Source organism: Canis lupus, chromosome 38 (genome assembly GCF_003254725.2).
Source record: "Canis lupus dingo isolate Sandy chromosome 38, ASM325472v2, whole genome shotgun sequence".
Lineage (NCBI taxonomy): Eukaryota > Metazoa > Chordata > Mammalia > Carnivora > Canidae > Canis > Canis lupus.
This window is the reverse complement of record NC_064280.1, coordinates 10,891,384-10,905,082: the sequence shown is the minus strand read 5'-3', so window position 1 is coordinate 10,905,082 and position 13,699 is coordinate 10,891,384.

Sequence of the window (13,699 nt, the reverse complement as noted above, 5' to 3'; positions counted from 1 at the left end):
CCTTAATGCCTTATCTTCTCACCCCTCCATTCTAGCGTACTCCTACAAATATACAGACAAAACTGAAATGCAAAAGCCAGGGTGGATGGCTATCTATTGGCTTTTGGTCTGTAGCAAAAAGGATGGCTGCCTGGGAGTTCCATGTGCTTGCCTGAATTCTTAGAACAGAAATGAGTATATACAATTAAGAAATAAAACCGGGCAGCCTGGGTGGCTAAGTGGTTTAGTGCTGCCTTCAGCCCAGGGTGTGATCCTGGAGTCTTGGGATCCAGTCCCACATGGGGCTCCCTGCATAGATCCTGCTTCTCCCTCTCCCTGTGTCTCTGCCTCTCTCTCTCTCTCTCTGTCTGTCATGAGTAAATAAATAAAATCTTTAAAAGAAAGAAAGAAAACCGAAACAAAACAGAAATCGGTGTATCTGTAAAGTTTCCTAATTGCAATATTTAATTTATTTCCATTGGAGATTTAAAAAATGTAATATCCACATAGAATCTGTCTTACAGAAGATGAAAGTAGTGTATCCCTCCTCTTTTTCCTTTTTCCTCTTTGGATAAAAGTTTTATTAAGGGAAAATAATATTTTATATAGTTTTGGGTTTTAGTTGTCTTAAAGTGTGTAGTGAGAAAATATATACTTTCAAAATATAATAAAATCAAACTATTTCAATTCTGATTTTCAGAATGACTTCAGTATAGTGTATTCCAGCTCCCTATGAAATGAAAACCATTTTTAGGGAGGTGACAAAACACTCATATTCTAATCTTTTGCTTTTAAACTTGTTTCTAAATCAGTTATTACTCCACAAAAGCAGATACTGAAGTTTCTTGGAGGGAGAAAAAAGAAAAGGAAACATTAACATTTTAAAAAATAATTTTAATCCTTGGCTATTTGAGCCGTTCTGGGAGAACAGGAAAAATTTTAAACTAGCCAAGAGAAAAACAAAATAACAACACAAACTAATATCAGCTGAAGCAGAAGGTTCTAATTCATTGGAACTTATTTATTATATGCCTGAGAGATTCTGTGAGCTGCACAAAGCTGAGTATTAATACATGGGCAACCACAAGCCAGACAAGGCAGATGTTGCATTAACCAAAACTCTCTGGAATTGGAGAGCAGCTGTGTGGTTTGAGATGGCCATTCTGGCACATAATTTATGCAAGGACCAAAATAGATACTACTCTACATTAAAAATAATAATAACAAAAATACAAAGAAGGACACTTAAGGAGAAAAAGAGCTAAATTGCATTGTAAGAGCTAGCTAAAATCAAATTATAGCCCCTAACAATGGAGTAGTCAATCATAATATACGAGAATTAAGGTTTTCCCCAGGCAATAAACCCTAAATTCCCAGAGTCAATTGAAATGTAAATCACCTAGCCATCATTTTAAATCTAATATATCTTCATTAACCTAAAAGTATAGCTAGCCAATGCAGAGTCCATCTCAATCATAATTCAGAATAGTGCTATTAATTCACAAATGACTTCTAAATTCTCATCTGTCAGGAGAATTAAGACCATGACAGCTCTAACATTCCATTGAGTAGGCTGCATGCTATAATGGAAAGAGAATCTGACTGAACCAGAGTCTCTCAACATCGTTAGTTACTAGAGAAGTTTTTTTGGGGTAAAGTCCTTCAAATTTCCTGGCCCTCAGTTCCTTCAACTCTAAAATGAGAATATCCGTATTAGTTTTCTCATCTATGTTCTACTCCTCCCTCTTGAACCTACACTGGTTAGTCTTCCATTTCTATCTCTTTTCTGAGAGAGCTCTTGCCAAAGTCACTAATAACTTCCGGGATTGAGATCTCCAACCATATTTTATGTGATTGTCAGCAACACTTTGCAGAGTATATTCATTGAACTTGACTTTCTAGGGCAACGCTTTCTTTTGGGAGAACTCCTGCTGCTTTGGCTATTCTTTCTCAGTCTTCTTTCATATTCTTTTCTTTATTCTAAAATAATAATAATAATAATAATAATAATAATAATAATAATAATACAAAGAATCTTCAAAATGAGTGTTACCATACATGGTGATTTATGTTTTGAGAACACGCAAAGTATCTGAGAGTTTCATTCCCTGCAAGCTAATCAGTCAACTTGCTGCAGTTTAATATATATTGACAAAAAGTGTAAGAATCTGTTTTATTACTCACAGCAACGGTAGTAGCCAAAGTACCATTGTTGGGTCAATCACCTTAGCCCGGTTCCCCTAGGGTGATGTGATAAAAGCTAGCTGCTGTGTATGCACACAACAGAGTGTGTTAGAGGAGAACAAGATTGATATTGGGGAGCATGATCTTATACAGGAGGCTGTAAGCAGAACTACCCATTCTCCTTTCCAGAGAGACATTATCTCTATTACCCTGATAATACAAGTATATATGCAGCTCTTGAGGGAGAGGACTCTTTTTATTATTCTGGAATGTACAAAATGTATTCGAGGTTGAGGGGAGATCCTTATCTTTAATATCCTGGAAACTAAGCAAAGCAAATCTTTGGGGAGGAAGATATTTCTACCTTCCCTGCCTACTTGCTTTTGCAAAAATACTTGAATATGCCATTGGGAGCAAATTAGTTGTTGTTAATACCTACACAGGAGAGCCCCATGGAAAACTGTCTCCCCAAACATAAACTTATTTGCTTTTTAAATAATGAAACTGTTGTTTGCTTGCCCTGATCTGGCTTTGCCATTGAAGGTAGCATTACTTTTGATGATTTAGAGTTTAGAATAGTTTCCAATTTCATGTTGGAGTATTCCACAATAATATCCACATCTTCTTCACTTTGCAATACTTTCATTTAAAGGCCCAGAAAGAAGTGAAACCTATAGTGAATATTCAAACACTGAAAACCACCTGTGGATATTACTGTGTAGCATTTGAATAATGCAATATTTGGATCTCCTAGCAAGTTTAATAGCATCATGCAAAACTACTTGCAGAAATTGCCAATTTAAAGACATTCTTCCCAAATACATTACTTCTTAGAACACTGCTCAGGGTTTGCAAAAGGTACATTATGCCCTTAAACTTATTAAAAGTTTTTTTTTTTTTTAAGATTTTATTTATTTATTCATGAGAGACACAGAGAGAGAGAGAGGCAGAGACACAGACAGAGGGAGAAGCAGGCTCCATGCAGGGAGCCCGACGTGGGACTAGATCCCGGGACTCCAGGATCAGGCCCTGGGCTGAAGGCAGGCACTAAACCACTGAGTCACCCGGGGATCCCTAAAAGTTATTTTATGAGCAAGAATGTTCGCTGTTAGCCACAAACAGAACCAAACACACTTGCATAAAATATGGCAACTGCTATGAGTGTAGTGACTGCTTCTCTCCTGCCTGTTCTTGATTCAGTTCATGCAGATATTGGCCTTGAAATTTATGGTCATATGTTAGTGTTTTCTGTTTTTTTTTTTTTTTTCCCCCGTCAATTTGGTATTAGTGGATTTCTTCAAGTTTTGTCTTTATGTTGCCTGGTAAGCTTTCATATTTTCAGAATTATAATACATTTTTCACACTTTTTCAATCTTTCAATTGACTTTGTTTCTCTAACTTCTGGACTTGAAAAAATATACATACTTTGTCAGGATTGCTGAGAAGAAATTCCTGTATGGAAATGCTACCCTACCACAGGGTTGAAAAGATTTTCTCTTACATTTTCTTCTAGAAGTTGTATGGTATTAGAATTTGCATTTAATCTTATGATCCTTGGGGGATCCCTGGGTGGCTCAGTGATTTAGCGCCTGCCTTTGGCCCAGGGTGTGATCCTGGAGTCCCGGGATCGAGTCCCACATCAGGCTCCCTCCGTGGAGCCTGCTTCTCCCTCTGCCTGTGTCTCTGCCTCTCTCCGTCTGTGTCTCCCGTGAATAAATAATTAAAATCTTTAAAAAAAATAATCTTATGATCCACTTTTTTTAAGCAGCAAATTTATGTTTTTTTATTTTTTTATTTTTATTTTTATTTTTATTTTTTTTTTTAAGCAGCAAATTTATTATCATATAGTTTTGGAGGTCAAATTACAAAAATAGGTCTCACAGGGCTAAAATCAAAGTGCTGTCAGGGTTTTATTTCTTTGTGGAGGCTCTAGAGGAGAATCCATTTTCTTATCTTTCCAGCTTCTGTAAGTTAATGGATTCTTTCTATGTCCAGAGCCAAGAATGGCTAGTCAAGTCTTGCTTACATTCATCACTATGCTCCCACCTTCCACATTTGAAGACACTTGGAATTACACTTGACCAATCCAGATAATCTAGGGTAATCTTATTTATTTATTTAAAAGACTTTATTTATTTATTCATGAAAGACACAGAGAGAGGCAGAGATACAGGCAGAGAAAGAAGCAGGCAACCTGTGGGGAGTCCAATGTGGGACTCTATCCCAGGATGCCACGATCACGACCTGAGCCAAAGGCAGATGCTCAAACACTGAGCCACTCAGGTGCCCAGGGTAATCTTATTTTAAAGCCATCTGATAATTAAGCTAACTTAAAGTTAATAATTATTCTAATCTTATGTACAGCACAAGGCAAGAGTCGATGTTCTTTTCTTTCCATATGAATATCCAGAGTTTCAGTACCATCTGTATCAATAAGGTAAAATATATGCAAATCTTGAAGTCTTTTATTTTCTGAATTACCTTGATACCTTCTTTGAAAGTCCATTGGCAATACATATTTGGATTGATTTCTGGATTATTCTTTTCTATTCCAAATCTAGACGTCTATTATTTCATTAATTCCATACTCTACTGATGACTACAGCTTTAAAGCAAGTCTTGATATCAGATAATTCTTACAATTCTCTTTTGTCTTTTAAAATTGTTTTGGTATTCTCAGTTGAATTTCCACATAAATTTGAGGATCAGTTTGTTAATGTCACTACAAAAATGTTTAAAATTTTATTGGTATAGAATTTTATCAAGAGACTAATTTGCAGAGAATTGATATCTTAATAATATTGAGTTTTGCAATTGATGATGGCATACTTTTTATTTAAGTCTTCTTCAATTTCTTACAGAGTTCTGTTCTGTCCAATGAAAAAGTTTTTCATAATTATTCATAATTATTTTCATAATTATTAAATTATTAAATTTATTCCTAAATATTTATACTTTTAAAGCCAATGTGACATAAATAGCTTAAAATTTTATTTTAAAATCCTGTTTATAAAAACAATCAATTCTTTAAAAGTAATCACTTTTTATAAACCAAAGTTATATCATATGATCTTGCAAAATTCACGTATTAGTTCTGGAAGTTTTTTTTTTTTTAAATATATGGATTCCTTAAGATTTTCTATCTAAATGATTGTGTCATCTGCAAATAAAGCTAACTTCCTATTTTTATATGGATTTATTTATTTTCCTTGCATTGTTACAGTAACTGGATCTACTAGCATGATTTTAATAGCATGAGTAACATTAGATACCCTTGTCATATTCCAAATTTTTGAAGAAAAAAGAGTGTTTAATATTCATTATTATATATTTTGTAAGTGCTTGTTTTCAGCTTGTTGAAGTTCCCTTCTATTCCTTGTTTGCTTAGAATTTTAGTCATAAATATGGGACACCTGGGTGGCTCAGCGGTTAAGCATCTGCCTTCGGCTCAGGGCGTAATCCTGGAGTCCCGGAATCGAGTCCCACATCGGGTTCCCTGCATGGAGCTTGCTTCTCCCTCTGCCTGTGTCTCTGCCTCTCTGTCTCTCATGAATAAATAAATAAATTTAAAAAAAAGAAAAAAAAGAATTTTAATCATAAATAGATGTAAAATATTTTTTCTGCATTCTGTGGCATTCAGATTCTATGGTTTCTGATAAAACTCCACACCTGTTTGCATTGTTGTTCCCTTTATGCATGTGACATTTATTTTCTTGTTATTTAGAATTTTTATCTTTACCACTGGTGTTTAGCAGTTTGATTATGGTGTCTATAGGTATGTTTTTTTTTATTTAGTTTTTATTTAAATTCATTAGTTAACATATAGTACAATATAAGTTTCAGGTGTACATTTTAGTGATTTAATACTTACATAAAAGTACCTAGCATGCCCCCTTTTTTTTCCTTATTTCCTGTTTGTGGTTAGCTAAGCTTTCTGAATCTGTACATTGATTTGTTCATAGAGTGCTTATATTACTGAAACTTAGTTTTGTTATATATTGATGCATTTTCACCTTTCTGACTTATTAAATGAAACAAAATGTTACAGTTTCTATGCATCTTCAGCTGTTTAATTGATGAAAACGAACAAACAAAGAAAAAGCATGTAACTCTAGTATGTTTTTATTAACAGCCTGAGAGCAATAGTCACTTGGGACTTCCTGCATCATAACTAGAAATGCTAAGATTAAATCTACCTCATTGCTTTAAATGCCATCTCTAAGCTAATGGCTCTCAAACTAATATCCTCTCATCACAGGCACACTGTATTTCCAGCCCAGCAGCCCAAGTGATTCTTTTAACGCAAGAGGCTGGTTATGCCAAGCTTCTGCCCCAAATGGTCTAGTTAATTCCCCATCTCACTTATTGTAAAAGTCTAAGTTTTTATAATGATCAAATGGTGTATATGATCTGTATTCCACCCTCAATACCTATCTCTCTGACTGCATCACTCAGTTTCCTTCTCATTCTTTCTACTATAGCCATACTAGCTCTTGCTAGACACTAAAGACTCTCCTCATTCAGGGCTTTGTGGTTGGTGTTCCTTCACCCGTGATGGTCTTTCTCAATAGCCCCCCATCATGTTCTCTCACGTGCATCAGATGTCCACTCACATATATCTTAAGCAGTGCCAACTTTGCTGAACATCTTCTGTAAAAAAGCAAATGCCAGCACTTTGTATTTCATTATCACTTACCACTGTTTGAAATACTATTTATTATACTGTTTATCATTTGTCCTTCCCAAGTAGAAGGTAGGGAATTTTAAGTTTTCATTTTTTATTTTATTTTTTTTACTGTTCTGTTCCTAGTGCCTAGAAGATGCATGAAGATATAAGAAATACTTAAAATATATATTTGTAAATTAATATAAAAATGAACAAAGGAGGCTTGGTTATCTTGAGCCCTGGTTCAAATATCTTACTAAAATATCATTAGACTTTGATAAAAATACATTTTCAATGGCAAATGGCAATATTTCTTAGTGGATAGGATCTTCCACTTTAGATCGAATGTCTGGGGCACTTACCTTTCAGAGTCATTCTTTTTAAGAATCCTTAAGATTTTTATTCATTTGTCTTTAATCACTTGGCAGGCACCTCCTTCATGTACCAAAGATTTTTGTTTTAAAAAGGAAAAGAAAAGATAAAATTTAGCAACATTAAAAAGGAAACACTACAACTTTCTTGAATATTTTATTACTGAATCTTTCATATTGAGGAAAAGTGCCTTGGGCATCTATGCAGGCTGAAACAACTTATCCAAAAAAGAGTTTTCATTGTGCTAGACAAAATCCAAATAATAGAGTAACCTGACACTCAGTGGCTAACTGGTATGGAGTAGAACAAAGATTTTGAAAATATATTTCCTCTTTGAGGATAAATTAAATATAAATAGAATTTTTTAAAGCAGTGAAATCCCCTATTGGTATACATATGAATTAATTTTGTAAGAGTTGTGCCCATCTGCGAGAGTAAGCATAGTGGAAGAGTGTAATTAGTGCCAAGTGCTTTAGTTTATATGGAAGAATCACAGTGCCTGGGGGTGGGGAGGGGGTGCCCGGTGTGTAGTCGGAGCTCCAAGAATACTTGATGATATAAAAATGAAGAGTAACAGAGAGACAAAATATTGACTTTCTTTCTCTTCTTCTCTTTTCCTTGGATTTCACAGCATTAACAACAATATGCTTCACACAAGGAGTTCCAGTATAAAAGTAATGGTTTAGTGTTGCCTTACTCTTTAAACCTTACCAAATGAGTTTTTGCCTAGTTTGCGAACAATTATGTAATAATTTCTTATTGTCATCCTGGTGAAGGGTAAATGATGCAATGAAATGAGAAATGAGGGCAGCCCCCTCGTAGCTCAGCGGTTTAGTGCCGCCTTCAGCCCAGGGCCTGATCCTGGAGACCCGGAATCGAGTCCCACGTCGGGCTCCCTGCATGGAGCCTGATTCTCCCTCTGCCTGTGTCTCTGCCTCTCTCTTTGTGTCTATGAATAAATAAATAAAATCTTAAAAAGAAATGAGAAATGATTATCATTTTGTTAATTCCAAAAACATATATGATGAATATTGAATATTGAATATTCATATCACACTGTTGTCCTCCCCAGTGATTATAAAATGATGCATTTAAGATTGTTCTCCATCTGGCTACCACTTATTAACATTGATCAAGGAAGATATAAAAATTATAATAAATATAATATAATATAATATAATATAATATAATATAATAAATACAATATAATATTTAATATATATTTATGTATGTATACGTATAAATCTATCAAGGAAACATGTATATACTAACACACATATATGTATTGGTGTGTGTGTGTGTGTATATATACATAAAACATATATAGTGGATATGGATGTCCACTTCTAATTTATATTCATATCTACATACCTATCTAATCATATTTTTCACAACAGGTGTTTGATTGTTGCTTATACAGAAGTTCCTTTAAATCCCAGCTTGCCTTTTTTCTTTCAGTTTAGAATTTTCCCCTTTTCTTCAACTAAAGCAATTATTTTCTTTCTGAAAAAGAATAAGCGTCATTTACCATTGCCTTTTAAAAAATGACATCTTTAAAATAGTTTTCTTTTGTTATTGAATACACATTTCTTTTGGAAAAAGGAAAATGTGTCATAACTCAATTGCCTTAAACTGGAGAGAACTGGAGAAGAGAGAGAGACAGAGAAAAAGAAAGAGAGGAAAACAGTGCAGTGGATATAAGATGTTCTAATCATTTAGTTCACATTAGTTTTATAAAAAATGAAAATGATTCATTTTTCTCTGAGTTCCTTTATTACGCATCAAGTGCAGCACCTGGAACCAATCTCAAGAAACAATTTGTCACGGCATATAATTGTTATGCAGTATATGAGAATCAAACAATTCGTTATGTTGGTTTTCAGAAAAAAAAATAAGCTAAAGATTTCCTTTCGTTTCCGCCTTTGTAGAAACATCAGTGTTTCCCTCTTTGTTCAAGCTGGAGATGAATTGACTCTCACTAGAGACAAATGAAGACATTATACCTGTCCTTGTTCTATTGCCTTTTGACTCCTCATTCCTCTAGGGCTGGACAGTCTTTCTCATTTAGGCATCAGAATTTGGACAATAAGCATCATCAACATCAATTTTCAAAAATATCTTTAGTGCACAGAATTCCTATGACATCCCAATTGTGCTTCATAGCTTTTATGGACCTAACCTACCATTTTGTCTAATTATAACCCGATTATAAAGCAGTTTTGTGATTCTCCTAAGGAGTCTAAAATAATGTGAAGTAAGAAAATAAAAATCATCAGTAATTTCACATTCACTGTTAATGAAAGCAGTGGTGGGCAACAGTGGCCTCCAAATGTGCCCAGGACCTATTGTTTGCAGCAAGGGTCAAGTCCTACCGAAGGTGTGGCAAGTCCAAGCTGACAAAGTCCAGGCTGCTGAGAACCATGAGGGGTTAGTGGAGGCTGGGCTGACAGGCACTGCAGCAGGAGATTTTGGTGACTAGGCCCAGGCAGGCCTGAGCTCTGCCCTCCATTGATCCTGAGAAAAACCTCCTGAATGTCTCAAGGACAGGAACCTGTGTCATTGTTATTTCCCCTTCTGCAGAAACCTACAGAATCCCAGGATGTAAGTAGGAGCAGAGCAGGACAAAGTTGGCCCTGTAGTCTTGCAATTCTTCCCAGTACTTTCATATTGCAATATTTTTTCTCTTAAAATTTCTCATGACTATTAACAGTTGTATTTTGTAATAGAAATATCTAACAATGTAAATTTATATGAAATATTTTAATTTGGGGGATATTTGACTTGTTTCCAGAACAAACATTTGTCTGAATTGCTATTAATTATGATAGATTAGTAGGAGTTAAATTACCAAGCTAACTTTATTTTATTTTTAAGAGAGGGGGGGGAAGGTGGGGGAGAGGCAGAGGGAGAGAGAGAAAAAGAGAGAGAGAATATTAAACAGGCTTCACACCAAGCCCAGAGCCCACTGTGGGGCTCAATCTCACAACCCGATAATAATCTGAGCCAAAATCAAGAGTCAGATGCTTAACCAACTGAGTCACCCAGGTGCCCCACCCAGCTAACTTTTAAAAATTTCTTGATACATATCGACAGATTTATACTCACACTCTGTAGATATTAACAAACTGATCTACTGTATACTGAATATTATTAATATCATTTGATAATAGCTAATTGCTAAAATAAAAATAAGTTATCATTGGGTTAATTTGACTATCTTTCCTTGTTAATGAGGATAACCATTTTTCATGTGGTTAACAATGATTTTTTTCATATTTCTGAATATTGTCTTTTCATGTAATGTGGCTGTTTATCAAATGGAATTTTCACTGTTTTACTTAGCTGAAAAGATCTTTACATATCAAGGATATTAAAAATTTCCTTTATTGTTTCAAATAATTTTTATCAACTGGGATTTTTTAAAATTTAGTTTTGCTAATTCTTGATGTCCAGAAGTTTCGTCTTTTATGTCTTGATTATTATTGACTTTTTTATTATTTCTCCTAACATGTATACTTAAAAGGCTATATACTTTTAATTACAACACCCTTATTTTCTTCAAGTTTCATTATATTTATGATAAACCTTTTAGTTTGCCTATAGTTGATTTTGTTGTTTTTAATTTTTCTATCTCAAGTAATTTTCCTTGCATTATGTACTAGTTGTAATGACAATAATGGTAGTAGGAATAATAGTAGTGGTAGTTAATGTATATTTACTATATGTAAAACACAGTGCTTAGTGAATTGTGTTATTTCATTTATCCAACAATCCTATGAGAAGTTTATTATTACTATTTTTAAAATGAGCAAATTGTGCTTATGGTACTTAGAACCATATCTACAAGAAGCTACTAGGAAAACTCAAATACTACTTCTTTTTATTCTCCTGGTGGCACTGTTTTATATGAGACATTCTGAATACACACATACCAGCAAATAAATACTTATTAGCTATAAAATGAATATTTTTAGAGCACAGATTCCCCAAATTAGTACCAGTCAAGCCACTGGCATGAGGCATATATGCAGATGGATCACAGCAGCCCATCACCAGCTGTGCATGTCAGACACTTAAGCCAAGTTTGACACTTGTGAGACAGATGGTGTAAAAGACTATTATAAATATATATTCTGGATTTTTTTAAGCTGCCATAATACTGTCTATTTTGTCAGTGCAACAATTGGCATATCTTCCTTGTCATTCATCTTGACTTTAAAGAAATATATAGATATTATATATAATCCTACCTTAATTTTCTGGTCACTCTTCAGGGTAGTTTAAAGTCTATCTACTTAAAAGATTAACTATCTGAGTAATTTATATCTATTCTGACAACCTCACCATCAACCCAGCTAGACTATATACTATGGAGGAATTATGGATTCTATTCCACCTCTGAAAGAAGAGAGAGGTGTTATGGTACATTAAAACAACATGAGTTTTGTGTCAGGAAAACTTAAAATCACATCATGGTTCTATCACTACCTAGCTGTGGAAATACAAGCAAATTATTTAAACTCTCAGCACCTCTGCTTCCTTATAAATTCAAAATAAACAATAGTATCTATTTGCAATATTGATGATTGTGAGAGTATTAATTATATCACTAATAATGGGGATAATAATAAAATAGTCAACAAATTTTATACACATACACAACAAAGGTTATGGCCAGCAGTATGCTGATCGCTAGGTTCTATGTTAAGTGCCTCAAATATATTATTTACCTTCATATTATCAACAATTATTGGAAGTGAGTACTCTTAATAACTTTACAGATGAAGAAATTGTGGTTCATAATGTTTTAAAGTCACATTCAAGATTATATGGGTATTTAGTTGAGAAATGAATACAAACCCAGGTCTAAAGAAAAGATCGCTAAATTCTTCAACCTTCCATAGATCCTTTATCTTTTTGCTACATACTCCAAGGACTCAACCTAATTTATTTTGTTCAGTAGCTGCCACCATTCCTTATATCTTTTGGCATTTTTCTTCCATTAACATGTGGTTCAGATTTTTCAGCAAAGCCAATGATGTACCCTGAGGCCCAAGAAGACAAGTAAAAAAATATTTTTCATTGCATAGATTTTATTATATTTCTTCATGAGAAATAGACGTTTAAAAAAGTTGGAAAGAACATACATGGTGTGATTTTAAATTTTCTGGAATCTTAAGTAGGCTTTCCTATAACATTATATGAGGTCTTTATATTTTTCCGTGAGTCTTATTTGTGATTCCAATGGCTCACAAAGTACATGAAAAAAATGGCAACATTTACTTCCAACTTTACCAAAAAGAAATAACCATCTTGATTATGTATAAACTGGTAGAATTATTGAAAAAAGTAAATTATAGAAAATTATTTTCACATGGAAAATTGTACAATGAGAAAGGAGCTTTAAAAAGTGAATTAAAGTATTATGGACAATTATGTGTTAATAAATAAGTATTTTTTCAATGCATTTAATTTATTCTTTGTTGTGGAATGTAGGGCTACTTTGGCAAAATCTCAATGCTGTATGCACAGAATTATGCCCCTAAAAGCTGGCAGTCCTCCGGATCATGTGTTCTTAATATCTCTACTTAGAAAAATGAAACTATAAGGATATGGAAAACTTTTAGAATAACCTCTGTCCAGGAAACACGTATTAAATTTCCTAGATTAAGGACTATCCAGTTCACAAAAATATGGTGAACTCATTGTTGAATGTGTACATTTTATGTGTGTGTATCCCTACTTAGAAAAATGAATCTATAAGGATATGGAAAACTTTTAGAATAACCTCTGTCCAGGAACACATATTAAGTTTCCTAGGTTAAGAACTATCCAATTCACAAAAATATGGTGAACTCATTGTTGAATGTGTATATTTTATGTGTGTGTATGTTAAGGGAGATTCTCTAATCAACACTAGTTGCAATTTCTCATGTTTACAGATGTCATGAGCTCTTAGTTTTAAACTTTAGCCTGATCTATCAACCACAAAACCTAATTGGAAAACCATAAAATTTATGAACTGATGATTCTATCCCTCATTAGAAGTTACTCCTTTTAAAGTTTTATCGTTCATTTTATAGTTTTATGATGTCAGGTTACCATACATGTTCTAATAGAATTCACATTTTTGCACTATAGCCATTATTCTCCAAATTTTCAGTAACTTTCTCACATGGAATAAAATCTTTGTGGTCAAATATCAAGGATTCTTTTCCTTTAAAAATAGGCAGACAAAGGTTATATTAGTGAGTCCTTGAAATGACCCTATCTGTGAGTCTATTGCAACATTTTATTATTATATGGAGTTTATTTGCTCACAAATTCATGGTTGTAATTTGACATATATTATATTCTTTTCAGTACAAATTATTGAGATTGCTGCCTATGTCACTGGAGCTGTTGATGTAACACAATGTGAAATTGAGAACTGTTATTATTCTTTAAATTCAAGTTGGATCAGCAATTTGTGTTATTATGATTTCTTCTAGGCTCAAA